Source organism: Artemia franciscana, chromosome 4 (genome assembly GCF_032884065.1).
Source record: "Artemia franciscana chromosome 4, ASM3288406v1, whole genome shotgun sequence".
Taxonomy (NCBI): Eukaryota; Metazoa; Arthropoda; class Branchiopoda; order Anostraca; family Artemiidae; genus Artemia; species Artemia franciscana.
In genome coordinates, this window is record NC_088866.1 from 48,617,470 (window position 1) to 48,634,826 (window position 17,357).

Genomic DNA, 17,357 nt, shown 5'->3' on the forward strand with positions numbered 1-17,357 from the left:
ACAGTTTTGAAATAACCATTTTGTTCAACGTATTTGAAAGGTCTGGAAATCATTTCTTTGAGGATAACATATACCCCCAGCCCTCAGGGCAAAGGTTATAAGTTAAAACCGTGGGGGTATATAAGGTTTTTATAAAAGGCGTGGTCATGTAAACTTCGGAGGAGTCTCATTGGATTGATAATCAGAAGTTATATTGCTCTTTTTAAGAGTCAAAGTTTTATGGAAGGAATGGTTGTATAAACTTCAAAGGAGGCACATTTGGTAAAAACTTGGAATTTCTAGTTCCCTTTTAACAGTCAAAAGTGATGGAGGGGAGCTAGCCCTTCCGACAACCCCTCTTCACCAAACGAAGCTAATTAAAATCGTGTGGTAGCGATTTTGCTCAAAATAGCCCAAAGAAGTAAAACAATGCCTTTAGGGTTGACGCAACCCCCAGTGCCCTGGGGATAGGGTTGTAAGTCATGCCCTGGAGGCAAAAAAGGTTTTTTTTTTATAGAAGGTGTTGTTGTAGTATATGTGCCTTTTTAAGTTTCTAGTGCCCCTTTTAAGAGCCAAAGTGATTTGAGAGCCCCCCCCCCTCCATGCTCATCATTTCCCTTAACACCTCCAAGGAAAATTTTGGAGATAAAAATTTTTTTCATCGTAGTTGAAGGTTTCAAAAATTGTGTCTGTGAATAGGACAACCCCCCCCCTACATCTCTCAGGAAAAGGGTTATAAATTATACCCTGGGGTCATATATAGAAAGGGTGGTAACATATGCTTTCAACAGGACTCATTGGATTGGTAATCAGAAAATTCTTAAAGAAAAGCCAGAAAGATTCAAACTATTATTTTATTTTTCCCTGAAAAAGACTATGTCAATATTAAACGAAAAGATATTAATAAAAAAAAGTTTCCACAAAACAAGTTTTTCAAAAAGAAGTAAAGAATTCTATTAAAGCAAAAATTAAATAGAAAAATCATACAACTACTGCAGCTCAGCATCAATAAATAAATGAAACCCAAAAATTCTTTAAATGTCTTCACTTTTATAGCTTTAGTAAATCATAAAGTAATTAAGATTTTAAGGAATAAATATCAACGTATATATTAAACTGACAATGCGCATTTATTTGAATTTTTCATTAAAGTGCAAATTATATTCTGGTTTTTAGAAAGCATAGGGGGTTTTGAACCCTACTCATGGAAATTTCTGGTCGGTTTAAGTTTGACTTGGTTATTTATTGTAATTTTTGTTCGTTTTGGGTTTCATTTATTTATTGATGCTGATTTGTGGTTGTAAGCTTGATAGATTGTTTGATTCTCCTTTTGTTCATTTTGGTTTAATGGAGTTTTTTACCTCTTTAACCTTTAACCTCTTTTACCTCTTTAACCTCTTAACCCCACTCATGTAAATTTTTGGTCGCTTTAAGTTTGACTTGGTTATTTATTGTAATTTTTGTTTGTTTTGGGTTTCATTTATTTATTGATTCTGATTTGTGGTTGTAAGCTTGATAGATTGTTTGATTCTCCTTTTGTTCATTTTTGGTTTAATGGAGTTCTTTTCCTCTTTTTGAAAAACTAATTTTGTGGACAAAGCTCTTTTAATTAATCCTGTCAGTACCCCTCTGGTATGATCAATCAGTTCGATTTACAAATTTGACAAGTTTGTTAAGATACAACATCAGATATTTTTGTTCCAAGTAATTGCTGCTTTTGATAAAAACGGTGATATTGATTTTTGCTAATTAAACTAGTCACCGGACTATCTTCTAAGGGAATAATACTTCTGAGATTGGGATCTACTTTCCAAATAAGGGTCTAAAGAAGGGTTTCCAAGTTTCTAAGCACCTTAAATTGTCTAATTTTCCCTATAATATCATGTTTCTGAATTTTAGATTGTTCTTATGAATCCTTATGAGACCAAGTAGCTAATCTTGAGATACTTTTTAACACCAAAAGAACGTAAACCATATCTAAACACTTTCAGGCACCCACTAACTTATTCTGTGGAGGGGTGCTTGATATTTTGTGGTGGGAAGGGGGTATTAGTTAATCATTAAAATAAACTGAGAGTATAAACACAGGGGGGAGGTGCGGAAGTTACATTTATTGGGAAGGTTGTTGCGGTCCCAATGGGTCTCTGCTATGTGCCCATTTAAGTAAATGTTTTCTTAATAGCATGGTGTTACAAATAACATCGTATCGCCTTCATGACCAAAAGAATTGTCAAAAAATTGAAAATTTGACAAAAATTAGTTGACAAAAAAATTGTAACTTTGCCCATAGCCCGAGTTCATGTATAGCAATCGACTTTAGCCTACTTTTTAACGGATTTTAGGCTATAATTCTAGCCTATTTTAAGGGACAAACTGTGGGTTTCTGATCTTTAATTATAAGAAGTGAAAATAATTAATAATACTAACTTGTTTAAAATGTTAAAAATGAATGAAAGAGAAAACTAGTTATTAATCCATCATCGAAAATCGGTTTCTTTTTAAAGTGGTTTGTTTGGCACAACAATTCATCAAGGTTGTTAACCACGAGGAGCTGCACACTTAAAAAACGTTTTCACCAGATGGTGGCTGGTATGCGTGTGTAACTTTGATGCATATCATGTAAAGTATGTAATGCCTGGTATGATGGGGTTTCATGTGGTGCAATGGTGCAATTGTCAAGCGTGGCGGAGCAAATGGCACTCCAAGATTTATACCATGTGGTAAAGAATGGGCAATTCCTCCGTTAATTATTGACATATTTTTTTCTTTGAATAATCTGATTTGGGCAAAGGTCTAATATTGCAACTTTTAAAATTATAACAAGAGTAATGGTTATGCTATAGCATATCATTATTCATGTTTTTATTCTTGTTATGAAAAATTCTTTAGTGTTTGTCAACAAGAGTTAGCTAATTTTCACTGCATCCACGGACAGTTACACACCCAGGAGGTTTTTCTGGGGAGGATAATAAAAAAAATTTCGGGGTAGGGGTGACGTCTAATATAAGAAATAAATTTATTTGATAACTTGATCAAGACGCGCCAATACACTCAAGTAAATTTTAGACTGGGGTGAGAGGTGAGGCCCCAAGATACCCTTACCCCTCGGTACGTCCTTGTCTACAGACGATTAATTATTAGACGTTAATTATTGGCTTGGGGGCATATCCAGAACCACTAGCGATCAATCACATTAAGATACATTATTATTACTGTTGTTCCTTATTTTTTTTTTAAGAAAAAAAGTTTTCAAAAATTTTATCTGTAATTACTTGTCTCATGCCAATTCATAAAAATGATGAGAGACAACGCCATATTATCTTAATTTGTTAACAATCCGTATTAACTTACTAATTATTCCTTCACCTTCAATGTCAGACTTTATTTTTTTTTTTATTGTTTTGTTCTTTTTGTTGTTATTGTTTTGTTGCAGTATTGTTTTGTTGCACACTTTTGTTCTTATTATTGCTGTTATAAAATTTTGTTAGGTTGTTATTGTTGTTATTGCTACTCCTTCAAAAGTTTTGTCAATAAATATTTATTGAAAATGATGAGAGACAATGTCAGAGCATCTTAATTTATTAATTAGTCTTTATTAATTCATTGATTATTCATTCACCTTCACTATTTGGAATTGTAGAAAATTATTTCTAGGTTGAAAATGAAAGAGTTTTCGTTCTCTTTGTAAGAAGGAAATTTACAATGAATATTAATGTGTTCTAATCTAACCTGAACTTCAAATTAGCGGAAAATGACGGTGTGACGGTCTAGACGGTGTAAAGGAGGCTATTACCTAGCTTTAAGTCTTTGGCGGTTGTCAGAATATCAATCAATCGATCAGTCAGTTTATTCAATCAAACCAATAAATTTTCAACAAAACACCTCAACTTGGACTTCCCGTAAGGCTCTATGAGCAGGAAAATAACAGGAGAGGAGCAGAAAGGAAGCAAATACATTAAAAAAAAAAAAAAAAAAAAAAAACATTTTCAACATAATAAAGAAACAAACACAAGAGACTCAGACTTTAAGAGACTCTTAAGAGACCCCCCCTCCCCAAACAAAAAAGGAGAAAAGAAAAAAAAGAAGAATAAAATCCCCTTAAAAAACACCCAAAACCAAAAAAGACAGAGGAGTCTCCCATGCATTAAATAAATTTCCAATTACATACTTGAAGCCAAGCCACGAGAAAGGCTAATCCATACCACACCACGGGAAACCAAGCTCTAGCATCCTTTGAAAAATGAATTCTAATTATAAAAAAAAATTCATAACGAAAATCTCATTTCTGAATAGATTATAAATAATTTAACTAGCATTTAGCTACTTCTGCATTTTTTTGTTTAAAAAACTGCGCATGATCATTAAAGGTAAGTAAAGAGCAATATCTATCGGTGATAAGCAAAAACATAAAGCACAAACATTTAAAAACATATACATGCTGAAACAATCTTATTTTTATTATTAATTCAAAATATGCAAAATTATCATTATATCGGGGCCATGGCAGGCTGCTTGGAATTTATTTCCCACCTCCCTACTATATAAAATAACGCAGGAATACAGATGTTCTTATTATTTAATTAAAGAAAGTGAAAAAACCCTTCCTGCAGCGACCCTCTCAATTCCCAAGTCAAAATGCTGGGTAGAGCCCTTGCCAGTATCTTGGTATGGGTTTTTTACTCAATTTTTCATGCCTCTCTAGTAGCATCCGTCATATTAAGAACACTTCCTCGATATGCTCCTTTTGTTGTTGTTATTGTAAAAAAAATCGCGTTCCTGGGGGGCTCCTGGAACGGCACACTTTTGTTGTTGTTGCTGTTGTTATTGTTACTATTGCTTCTCCTTCAAAAGCTTGGTCTCTATTATTTGTCTCATGTCAATTCATGAAAGTGATAAAAAACAATGACCAGAGTATCTTAATTTATTAATTAGTCCTATTAGTTTGTTTTTTATTCCTTCACACCTCCAATGGTTTTTTTTGTTTCTTTTTTTTAGAAAGCTCTTTGAACTGCACACTTTTGTTGCTATTGTTGATGTTATGTTATTATCTTTGTTATTGCTACTCCTTCAAAAAAAAAATAGTCATCAATTATTTGTCTAACATCAATTCATGAAAAATATGATAATGCCAGTGTATTAGTCAACATCATTCTATTAATTATTTATTTACGTTCAATTTTAAGAGTTTATTGTTTTTGAGTGTTTAGTTTTTACTGATCGTTATTTTGTTGAGCATTTACTTGTTTTTACGAAAGCTCCCGAAGCTGCACACTTTTGTTTTTGCTGTTATTGAATAAAAAAAAAGTTTTTTTTAGCTCAAAGTTAGGAGGGTCATTAACACTTAAAACGAACGGAAATTACTCCATATATGAAAGGGGCTGTTACCTCTTCAACGCCTCGTTCTTTACGCTAAAGTTCGACTCTTTCTTTCAGCTCTATTTTTTAAAACAGTGAAAAACTTTAGCATAAAGAGCAGGGCGTTGAGGAGGTAACAGCCCCTTTCATATACGGAGTAATTTCTGTTCGTTTTAAGTTTTAATGTCGCTCCTTACTTTGAGTTAAAAAAATATTTTTTTTATTTTAATTCTGAATGTTTTTGAATTAATGCATGTTTTGACTTTGGCTCTCTGCACATGAATAATTGAAAGGAAATTTTCAGATTAATTTATTTTTTTTGGCTAAATGGGTTTCTCTTAGTGTTGATCGGACGATTTTCAGAAAAAAGGAGCGGGGGAGTATGCCTAGTTACCCTCCAATTTTTTTGTTACTTAAAAAGGCAACTAGCGCTTTTAATTTTACGAACGTTTTATTAGTAAAAATACACGTAACTTACAAACTAACTTACGTAACGAACTTCTAAATTCGTATGTTTTTGTTACTTATATGAGGGGGTTCGCCCTTTCTTCAATACCTCGCTCTTTACACTAAAGCTTAAATTTTGTCCCAATTCGTTAAGAATGACCCCTGAATCACAAAGGCTGTAGAATAAAAAGTTGAAATCAATAAAATTACTTTAACGTAAAGAGTAAAGTAGTAGGAGGAGGCGAACCCTATCATTGGCGTAATAATCATGTGCGTAATAATTTCTGTTTGTTTCAGATTTTAATGCTGCTCCTTACTTTCAGTTGAAGAAACTTTTTCATATTTATTTTTTCATTGTTCTTTAAAAAAATGCTATAAAAAACCTGCGCCCCCTTCATGGAAATTCTCTTCCCCCATGACAAATTTCTCAATGGAAAGTTCCCCCCGTATAACCCCTCCCCTCAACCCATCCCCCCAACCAAAAAAATACCCCTGAAAGCGTCTGTACACTTCCCAATAACCATTACTATGTGTAGACACTGGTCAAAGTTAGTAACTTGCAGCCCCTCTCACGGGGACTGGGGGGGGGGGAGTAAGTCGTCCCCAAAGACAAAGTTATTAGGTTTTTCGACTATGCTGAATCGAATGGCTATCTCAGAATTTTGATCCGGTGACTTTGGGAAAAAATGATCGTGGGAGGGAGCCTAGGTGCCCTCCAGTTTTTTGGTCACTTAAAAAGGGCACTAAAACTTTTAATTTCCGTTAGAATGAGCCCTCACACGACATTCTAGGACCACTGGGTCGATAAGATCCCCCTGGGAAAAAAACAAAATAGAAAAAAAAACAATAAAAAAACAAATAAACACGCATCCGTGCCGTCTTCTGGCAAAAAATGTAAAATTCCACATTTTTGTAGATATGAGCTTGAAACTTCTACAGTAGGGTTCTCTGATACGCTGAATCTGATGTATGACTTGTATGATTGTATGATGGTATGATCGTTAAGATTCTATGACTTTTAAGGGGTATTTCCCCCTATTTTCTAAAATAAGGCAAATTTTATCAGGCTCGTAACTTTTGATGGGTAAGTCTAAACTTAATGAAACTTATATACTTAAAATCAGCATAAAAATGTCATTCTTTTGATGTAACTATTGCTATAAAAATTCCATTTTTTAGAGTTTCGGTTATTGAGCCGGGTCGCTCCTTAGCACAGTTCGTTACCACTAACTGTTTGATTGTTGCTATTGATGTTATTATATTGTTATGCCTGTTATTCCTTTCCAATCAAATGTTTCCTAGCAATTAGTTATCTTATGCCAATTCATGAAAAGGGTAAAATACAATGCCGGAGTTTCTCATCAATTAATTAATTTTTAATTAAGGAGTTTCTCATCAATTAATTAGTCCTCATCAATTTAAAAATTATTCCTTCTCCTTCAATCTGTAAAAGAGTTTTACGAAATAAGTGCTAGATTGAAAATGAAAGGGTTTTAGTGAAGATGCCTTCGGAGGAGAGACAATTATAATGAATATTAGTTAGACCTTGATGTTCCAGTCTTAGCTTCGAATTAGTGGAAATGCTTCTACGCCAGGCAAAGACGGGTTATTTCCAACTTTTAATTCTCTTAGCCATGGTTATTGAGATAGATGCAGTACCTTCTGAACAATGATTAAGAATGATGTTATAATTTAGAAGTTTATTTAACAACAAGAAAATTCACTTTTAGAAAGGAGGCAAAATTATTTAATTTGCGTTGGATTCGGCTGTTTTTATTTATGAAAAGATTTCATAGATATTAAAACTAAATTATGGCACTCATATAACAAGCCAAAATATAGAATACAAAATTTTGAAAAGCAAACATATTGGACCAATCTATCTTTTTATTATTACTTCCAACCATGAAAAATAAGGGTTGTATGAGGGCCAAGTAAGAGAATATTAATTTATCCTCCTTCCAAATAGAGTAAGAAGAATAACGCAGAAAAAGCTTTTGCACTATTTAAGAAAAAAAAATGAAAGTACCCTTTCCGTAGTGACCCTATTGACATAGTATTTTCCATGATTTTTTTTTCTATTTTTTCAGGTTTTTTCTATTAGAATCCGTAGTTTAGGTTGCTATTTGTATGCTAGAAAAACTTTCTAAACAATTTTTAATTCTGATACCAACAGTATTTTTTAATATAAGTTTACAACTCCTGAAGATGACATGAACAATAAAACTTAATATGATTTCCACAAGATTCTATCTATGCTTTTTGACAACCTTGACACACTTAGACTCTATTTGCTTATTTAAATTAATAGTAGCCCCAAAAGTTTCAGCTTAACACCCCCAGTCGTTCTCGATATATTGCTGAGGTGTCTTATTGGTAACCATAAACACAATACCTTTTGATTTAGATTAAAGCAACATAAAGTTTTAAAGCATAATGGACCAATTGCATAATTTTGGGGGTTAACATACCCAATATCCCTAAAGACATAGTTGCTGGACCTTTCTATTATGCTGAACAAAATGGCTGTCTCAAGATTTTGACTGGATTCGTTCCGAAAATGAATGGGCTTGAGAGAAGGGATGCTTGCCTTGGAATCTTTTTTTACTCTTAAAAGGGGCACAAGAGCATTGAAACTTGAATCGAATTAGCTCTTTTAAAAGTTTCAATGATATTTCTAGCTCTTGTCGAGTGGTTCTGCCTATGATATTGCTTATATGCCGTTTTGAAAACCTGCATACATACAGTTTTTTCGTGTACCTAAACGTTCCTTAAAAGTTTCACCTTAATACCCTTAACGGCATTAGTTACAATAATCCTAGCGGTGGTATTAATAGCTTACACATAGCGCCTTCTAGCTAGTTCAAAATCCCCCAAATCTTAACTTGAATGGTCTAAATTAATAATATAAGTTGTTCTTCAAATATTGCTTTGTCATCTTTTTGAAAGCCTTTTCCAACTTTTTGAAAGCCCACATCCATTTGTCATCAGCATAAATATTTCTTAAATGCTTCACTTTAATACCCTTAGCTTGCGCAGTAGCAGTAGTTGTAGCAGCATTAGTAGCAGTATGCGCATATCACCTTGGGTTTCTTCAACATCCCCTTCAACCCACGCTGAAAGTTTCAACTTGGCACCATCAACCGTTCCTGAAGTATTTCTAATGCGTCCACCCGACAAACTGTTTGGGAATAGTGTGTTATGAATTAGTTTCATACAGTTTCTATCTATCCCAAAATTTTTGCCTTAATCAATCAATCAATCAATTTATTAATACTAAAAGAAAAACTATTACAAAAGTAAATCAGTTAATAGGTCCAAGAAGCTTTGCTTGTAATGGGCCACAGAGAACAAGAATAAAACACTTTTAAACAAAAAAAAAACATTGGAACAAGACAAGGACATTTAACAGATAGAAGATTTAGAAGGAGATTTAACATACAGCTGAAAATGATTTTAAAAGAAGAGAAGTGACATACAAATTGGGATAGAATTAAAAAGAGAGACAAAAATTATTGAACTGGAAAGACCCGACGAAATAATGCCTTTGCAGAAAGAAAAAGAGGGACATCCGAAGGGATGGAGTTCCATAATAGAATTGACTGATATACAGGAGACCTCTGAGCTGCTGTAGAGGATCGTTTTGGATCCTCCAATTGTAGTAGCCTAAGCTTTGGTGCCAGTAGTAATAATAGAAGTAGTAATAATAGTAACAGTAGTAGTAGTATGAGTAGAGGCAGTAGCTTTAGGATACAAATACTTTCTTTTGGTTAATTGAAAATCCCTTAAGCCCTGTTAGTTTCAACTTTACACACCAAGCTGTTCCTGAGGTATTGCTGTTACACCCTTTTGACAGCCTGCAAACAGATAGCAAGTTTTGACTCAGTTCACCTTCCCCCTTAAAATTACTTGACAATTTCATTTTCATAGCCTTAGTTTTAATAGTAGTCAAAGTAGTAGTACTGATATTACTAGTAATAGTATTGAATAGTGGTAGTACTACTAGCAGTATTAGGATTCACCTATTGGCTATTGGTCCGCAGAACATCTCTCTCATCAAGTCCTGGAAGTTTCAACTTAATGCAATTAGCCATTGTTATGACATTTCTGATATGCCCTTTTGATAATCTTAGCTTCATACACTTCTTGAAAATTTCATTTCAATGCGCTTCACCTTATAAGTAGTTGTAATAGAACTAGTAGTAGTAATAGTTGTAAATGTAGCAGTAACAGTAGTAGCCTATTAGCAGTAGTGTGTACATATTACCTTAAGTGAAGATGATCTTCCTCCAAGTTCCAACTTAATACCCAAATCAATTCTTGAAATAAGCTATTTTGACAGTGTGCATGCACATAACGTCTTTTGATTTGGCTAATATTTCCCCTCAATATTCTAAATGGAGTAGTGTGATTGTAATAGTGTGGGTAGTTGTAATAGTATCGACAGCTTGCAAATATTGCCTTTTTGATCATCTCCCTGATCATTTCCTGAACCCTTGCACTGTTCAGGGCAACATAACTTATAACCCTTGCACTGAGGGCTATAGAGGGTTGTCATCCTCAAAGACATAATTTCCAGACTTTTAACTACGCTGAATAACATGGTTATCTCAAAATTTTGATTATATTTTTTTAGGAATTTTTGGTGTGGGGGAGGTTTGTTGCCCTGCAATGACTTTTAACCATTAAAATTAGCACTAACCCTTCCAATTTCCAGTCGTACGAGCCTTTTTCAAATTTTTTTACGACAAAAAATTGTCATATAAAAATTTCTATCGGATATATTTCGAAAAAATACGAGGTGTGTGTGTGGGAGGGCGGGCTATCCACTCTTCAATCACTCTGAATATTAAAAGATGCACTATAAATTCTGCTTACCAATTGAATGACCCCCTATTAAGCTTATACGACCCCCCTTTCTATAGAAACCTTATATGTCTCAAGGGCATAATTTACAATCCCCAAGGGGGCTTTGATCCACAAACACTTAATTTCCGAACCTTTAAACTATGCTGAACGAAATGGCTATCTTGAAGTTTTGATTGTATGTGTTTTGGGTAATGGTGGGCGCAGGAGGGAGGTTAGTTGCCCTCCAATCCCTTTCAACTAGTTGGCACAACTATTAAGGACATTAGAAATTTCAATTTCCAATCGAATAAACCCTTTTCGAAGTTTCTACGACAACTCCTTCGATACGAAGTGCCCTGGTCTAAAACAAACAAACCAAAAATAAATAATACATTTATTTAGCCCACATCGCTCCATTATGTAGCCCACGTCGCTTTTTATTTAAGCAGTGGTGTTGTGCTTATGATCCTGTTTGAACTGCTTTGATTTTCGGGACTTTCTAAATGACTAAAGGAGGGTACCGTTTTTGGCTTGATTTCAACAATAATTGTGGGTATAAAATTGAGGCCTTCGGGCTAAATTATAATATATATTCCTCTGCGATCCCTGCGTTTATGCCGGCTTAGTTAGTTTGTTTCATTGTGTGAAAGATCAAACTGCTAAAAATAGGAATAAAATAAAAAATAGGGAAAAAGAGCCAAAATTCAAAGATAATCACAAAAGAACCCACGTTTCTGGCTTTTGTTTGACGCTTTATCGCGAGTGCGTCTATTTTTTAATCATTATTTACGATTATTTATAAGATGCGTTCCTCGATAATTATCATGTCTGTACCGGATCCAGTGTTGCGATGGGTGGTACAATTGTACCAGATTCAGTACTTTTTTCTCTGACCTGTACATGTGTACAACTTTTTTTTAAAGTCAGAAAATCAGTACATTTACGTCGAACTGGTACAAATTCAGTACATTTTCACCAAAACTAAAAAAAGAACGATTTTTACTTGTAAACGGAACCTTTACCATTCATTGCTATGGCAAATACTCTCGCGACTTGTCTGTCTGCTTTTATTTAGAGGTTAACTCTATGGTAAATTTGGAGTCGTTACGGAAAACGGAAAGTTGCCGCGGATTTTCAAAAACTAAAATGCTATCATCTTAACTCCAGTTGTGAGGTAAGCCTGCTGAAGTCTTCTTCAGATTTGCCATGTCAGCAACGCTAAGTATGTAGTGTAGTGGCTTATTCAGATGATTGTTATGTACGGTATTTGTGCAACAAGTCCTTCTTGCAACCCACATTGCTACAGGCTCGATCACTAACTTTGTGATCTAACAAAATGCACATTCAAACCTACAAGTTCAGACTGTTCAAAATATCTATCAGTTATAGTATGAATGACAATAGGTTTTATGTGAGCCATACCTGTATGCGATTAGCCCCCATGTTTCTTAAGCTGATCACTTGTGGAAAAGCAGATAGAAGAGGCTTAGAGTAGGAGTGACTAGGAGTGTAGTGGAGAGCATATCGGCTAGACATATGCCATGGTGAAATCTACCTTCATGAACCTTTCATGTGCAGCATACTTGGGTAGAGGTATACTTATTTGAATGTTTATTGACTTTGAACTTTGCCATTTTCATGCACTTGCTGTGACTAAAGTTAACTATCAATTAGCCAAAGTAGGCAATTAGGGGCCTCTGAAAATAGTCTACCTGAATAGGTATTTTGGATCTTCATTCTACCATTTAGCCCAAAACTGCACTGTTTATATTTAAGTATGGTAACTGTTTAAATAAGCATACCTCTACTGTACCATTGCTAGTTTTGGAATAAAAAAAGCAGGAACCTTTATTGTATTTTTTTTTTAACCTGTAGGCTACTCTACCAAAATCAGGATAATTACTGACATGGGTAGTACCTGACTTTGTCAGGCTGACAAAGTCAGTGACAAGTATCCCACAGCCTGAAATTCTGTGGAGGATAAGCGTTCCTTTATATCTATTATGGCCATGGGTAATTTTGTAGTAGCTTACCAGATGGTTACTCTTCTTAAAGAGATGACAGGCGCACACATCTTTGTGATCAGAGTTTTCACTGTCTTTGTCACCGTGTTTATTGGAATATCAGTACATATTTCGATCACCCATGCATTATTTACTGCTATCACATAACACAGTTTTTCAGGGAAATCTCTTTAGGAAATCCGTACTTCTGTGTTGTGTGATTGTAGAAGGGAATCTCTGGTTTTTTGTCAGCATCTGTTTACCTGATCAAGGGTAAAGCTACCAAAAAAATCCCAAAGTAAAATTACTATCTAGCCTAGTATGCTTGTCATTCTTACCGTGAAAAAAGCTAGTTTTAATCCTCTTTTTTGATTTACCATACGTAGTAAAGAGTAGCTAGTAGATACATGGAATTATATGCTATATATCGTTTTTAAGGACAAAATGAAGCAATCAAAACTTCAACAGTTTTTCAAAAAGCCAGGACCTCCAGATGAGACAGATAAGAGACAAGAAAATCCGAACAAACCCACTGAAGAATTGCACGAGGTGACAGAAGTACAGACTGGAATAAACCCTGATAGCCGAGCAAACTTGGGCAGTGATAAGAACAGCAAAAACTGTAACCAGGATATGATATCACTAGGTGAAGAAAGCGGCAGCAGTACTGAATCTAGTGAATCTGAAGAGTCTGACTCTGATGACGAATGTGTTGATGAGAGAATGAATGTCAAGGCAAAGCCAAAAAAGAAAAAGACACATTACAAGCACAAATTTAACAGTGACTGGCTTTCTGACAAAGACCTGCAGAAATGGATTCGGAAGGATGAGAAGGACAGTACTAGATTTATGTGCCTGGTTTGCAACAAAAGTTACATTGGAGGAAAAACCCATGCTCTTCGACATTCTAAAAATAAGTTCCATGTAAAGAACTTTGAGGCAAAGCAGCATACAACTGATCTAGCAAACTTGTGCTCCAGTAACGTTGAATTTAAGAAAAGTGTGATGTTGCAGAAGAGTGTTGAGAATGCAGAGCTGAAGCTCAGCGGCTTTATTGCTGAACACAACCTGCCATTTAGGGTTATGGAACATCTGCCAGGAATCCTAAAAAATGTGTTCCCTGATTCCGTGATCGCAGGTAAGATTACGTGCGGCCGTGACAAAACACGAAATATCATTGTGAAAAAGTTGGCACCTGATGCAGACCAGGCTCTCTCAGAGAAATTGCAGAAATACAAGTTTTCAATCTTGTTGGATGAATCGACAGACAAATCTGTTGTTAAATCTATGGCTGTTGTTGCTCGCTTCTGGTGTCCTCAGTTAAAACGTGTTTGCGATCGCTTATTAGGACTTGTCGAGGTGCCATCAGCAACAGCTCAGATAATGAAGGGAGAAGTAGATAAGCTACTCAGCGTCAGAAATATCCCAAAAGAGAACTGCATAGGTTTCGGATGGGATAATGCCTCTGTGAACATGGGGGAGGTAACGGGGCTGAAGGCTCTTGTGAAAATTGACAATCCGTATGTTATTGTTGTAGGCTGTGTGTGCCATAGCCTTGCACCATGCGCGTCTAACGCCTCCAAAGAGATCCCACTAGAATTTGATGAGTTTGTCCGTGATGTATACAACTATATACAGCATTCACCAAAGCGTATTGCAGCATATGCAGAGTTTCAGGGGATAACAGATACGAAAAACCATAGACTGCTGAAAGTCTGTGACGTCCGTTGGCTGTCTCTCGAGTCCGTAGTTATGCGAATTTTAGAACAGTGGAGAGCTCTGAAAGTGTACTTTTACGAGGAATTCAAGGCCATCAAGTCGGCCTCTGCTGAAAAGGTCCTGAAAATGATGGAAAATGTGTACACGAAACTGTACTTGCAGTTCCTGGGCTTCATTTTGCCGCAAGTCAACAAGCTGAACATATTGTTTCAAGCTGAGGGGGTTAGGCTGCACTGCCTTTGCAACGAGGTCTCTACGGTATTTGGGACTATCCTAAGGAACTTCCTACGTCCGGAAGTAGTTGAAAACAAGCCGTTAGGGACCTATGATCCGTCCAACCGAGAGTATTTCTTGCCTCTCGAACGAATCTATGTGGGAGCAAACGTGGAAGCTGAGGTTATCGAGAAAAATATTCCTGCCCCAACAGTGCATGCGTTCAAACTAGTGTGTCTGAAGTTTTATGTGAAGTTGGCAAAGGAGTTTTATGTCCGCTTTTACTGCAACTCAACCTTTAAGGTTCTGCAGAAAATGAAAGTGATCGACCCGGTTGTGGCTGCCTCTGGCCGAGAGGATTTAGTACCAGTACTAGTTATGTTTCCTAACTTAGTCAACCGACAATCTCTAGAAGAATTGAGCTCTCAGTGGCGATCAATCCCTGCTGAATTAAAGCATTTGCCACCCCAATTCTTGAAAAGTCCAGAGGTGTTCTGGGGGAAACTGAACGAGCTTAAAAATGGTCTTGGCTCTTCAAAGTATGCAGAGCTTTGTACATTCATGTTTTCTGTCATGTCCCTTCCACACTCATCGGCCTGTGTCGAACGTATTTTCAGTGCAGTGTCGGTGGTTAAAACAAAGTCTTGAAACCGCCTTGCAGTTGACACCATTTACTCCTTGATTCGGACAAGGGAGCATATTCGCGACCTTGGTACTTGTGTCTCCTGGAACCCTCAGGAAAAAAAGAAAGGGTCTGAAGAACAGGCAATTGTTGAAGTAGAAGATGATCAACAGGAGGAAATTGAGTCTCTGCTAAGAGATATTGAAGACGTGATGATCTCGTGATAATTCCTAAGAAGTTTTAGTTTTTAAAAGAAGTGAATATCTTGTTTTTCTGTTCATTCCTACTTTTGTATCCGATGATCTAACATAAAGAAAGATAAATAACGCCGTAAAATGGGCCGTAATTTTAATTTGAGCTCATTCCGAGCTCCACAACTCAACAACCCCTTTCTCGATTAGAGCCAGGCCCATAGACATAACATATGTCCTCCATGGACAAAGCATATTTGGAGTTTTTGTTTTGGTTATCTGCGGTTTCTTCCGCTTCACTCTGCTTAAAATTGCTATCCTTTTGGTTATCACTTAGGTTAGGCTACTGCCGCTTTCCGTAAGCGTTGTTCAAATTGGTTAAATAAGACGAATAAGGGATTTTTGGAAGAGACATCTCTGGGTCCGTGGTTCGTGGATCCAGTGGAATTTCTTCGCGACTCAACCGCTTTTCCTTTGTGGCAGATTTTGCGTGACTTTCTAGCTCTGAGTTACCTTCATTTGGCAGAACTAATTTACCTCAATAGGCACATTTTGGCTCTTTGGCTACTGAGCACGCTCTAGACCCAAGCTCTATTCCAGAAAACACGAAGGTGCGGAAAAATAAGGTTAGAAAAGAAAATGGGAGCCATCGGGAAGAGAGAGAAAAATAAGCGAAAAGAACGATATTGTATAGATTCGTACAGTAGCGCGAAGCGCAACACGCGAAAAAAAATTTTTTGCGTCTGGTACATTTTTTCCCGGGAAGTACATTTTTAGACCTATGTCTAGTACAATTCAAAAAATCAATATCGCAACACTGACCGGATCATTGGTGTCAGTTCACGAAAATAGGGGTGGGGGTGAATGCATTTTCTGACGTCTAAGTTGAGGGGACAAATTTGTTGGTTTTAGTTTTTTAATGGGAATATAAAAAAAAAACATTTGCAATTAAAATACCCCCAAAATGACATTTTTCAAAATCTAAGGAGGGAGGGGAAAAAAATTTCCAATTGACGCTACTATCCTGGATTAGTAAGTCTAATATTTTTTTTTACCTCTATATACAAAAAAAAGTTGAAATTGATAGTTGAAGTTTGAGTCTGATCTTTATCGCATGTGTGTCTACTTTTTTATTTTTATGTATCCTTATTTACAAAGTATATTTCTCGATAATACTTATATTGGTGCCAAATCGGTGATGCTAATTCTCGAAAATTTAGGAGGGGAGGGTAAAAAGTATTTTTAAAGAATCAAGGGGGAGGGTTAATTTTGTCGTTTTTCAATTTATCTAATGAGAATACAAAAAAGAACTTATTGTCAATCAAAAAACCCCAAAAACTTTACTTTCCAGACCTAAGGGGGGGTACAAAATGTATGGGGCGAATTTCCACCCTCAATTAAAGTGAATGCATTGTCAATTTGATCTTTTTTCGCTGCTATGTTAAAAGAAAATTCAAACTAAAAAAATAATAAGGATTCTTTTGAATTCAAAGAAAATCACAGGAAATTCAAAAAAAAATTCAAGAAAATCAATTAAAAAAAACAATAGCCTGAACCGAGGAGCCTTGCTTCAGGCTATTGTTTAAGCCTTGTCTTTATCAAAAGTACTTTTGGTGTTCCTTTCTACCGTTATTTACCATTACAGTATACAGTATAACTTATTAGGCTCTTTGCCTGTGAGAGTTATAAGAACAGTAATCATTTGAGTTTGTTTTCCTATCATTTTATACAATGTATGTTTTTTAGGGACATTATGAAAGGGCATTTATTACTCATTAGGGGCCATGAACACAGCCCTTGTTATAAATTTGTCAGCTTTTTTCGTCCTTTGCAAAAACGCTATTACGTTTTACAACTTGTTAGACATTAAAGAATGTAGATAGCAGAAATCAAAGAACTAAAAGAAAAAGGGAAAAGAAAATAAGCTGACTTGAAAACAACACAATTGATTATAAACAGTAATGACAAAAGAAAAGCAGA

The 17,357-nt window shown here is 35.6% G+C and overlaps 1 protein-coding gene across 3 annotated transcripts in view; it reads left to right on the forward strand.

The window, feature by feature from the left end:
• Positions 1-17,357, forward strand: part of LOC136026532 (rap guanine nucleotide exchange factor 4-like) — a 788,659-nt gene that overhangs the window by 107,532 nt on the left and 663,770 nt on the right. The gene's annotated exons all lie outside the window — the stretch shown is intronic.